Source organism: Xiphophorus hellerii, chromosome 2 (genome assembly GCF_003331165.1).
Source record: "Xiphophorus hellerii strain 12219 chromosome 2, Xiphophorus_hellerii-4.1, whole genome shotgun sequence".
NCBI lineage: Eukaryota > Metazoa > Chordata > Actinopteri > Cyprinodontiformes > Poeciliidae > Xiphophorus > Xiphophorus hellerii.
In genome coordinates, this window is record NC_045673.1 from 12,423,719 (window position 1) to 12,424,685 (window position 967).

Consider the following 967-nt stretch of genomic DNA (forward strand, 5'->3'; position numbering starts at 1 on the left):
AACAGGCAAGGAGAAATTTAATTAGTGAAGAACCTGTTCTTTAGAAATCTGGCAGATATACTGTACATGTCTTTATTACAAATGAAAGCTGTAAAAGAAAAATCTTTGAATCAGTATGAATGGGTGAATTCAACTGACCAAATTATAAGATGTATGAGGACATTTATAGGGCTTACTATTTACAGCACCAAACAGAAGATCTACTAATCTTCTGTTTGGGCTTTTTTCTTTCAAAATGCAGTTTTGAAAGAATAATTTTACTTATTTTAAGCTAAAAGGCTATTATTCAAACCTGCCTTGTTCTGTGTGAAAATGTAATAACCCCATTTGTTAAATCACTAATTAAATGTCACTAAGCTCGGCTTTGCAGAGCTGAGTTCAGTTTCACCACCTACATCCAGCACTAATTACTGTCTTGACATGTAGAAACTAGAAGTCACTTGAATACAACAGCATGGTGCGACAATGTGTTTAACAAAGAAACAAAATCATTGACATTTATCCGTCTTGAAAGAGTTACAAAGCCCTTTCTGAGGCCCTTGGACTCCAGAGAACCACAGAAAGAGCCTTTATCCACAATAAATCAACTGAGGGCTTGTTGGTTTGGTGGAAAAGTTACTCCAAGAGCACATTGGCAACTCATTCAGGAGGCTGCAACCGAATCAAGGACAACATCTAAATAACAACAAGCCCCGTTCACCTCAGCTAAAGTCATTCCTTAGGATTCAGTAAGGAGGAGGAACAAGACAAAACCCTTTTCTGACCAAAAAGAAAAATTCTACCAAATATTTTTAAGTGACTGGACGACTTGCTTGTTGTGACATCACCTGAAACTATCCAGTCATGATCAAAACCTTCCAATAGTGCTCCATTAAGGTAACTCTGCTATGAACAGTAGGCATTTGTTGCTCAAGGTAGCAGCAACAGTTGTTGGGTTTAGAGATTTATTTTTACATGAATAAAATCA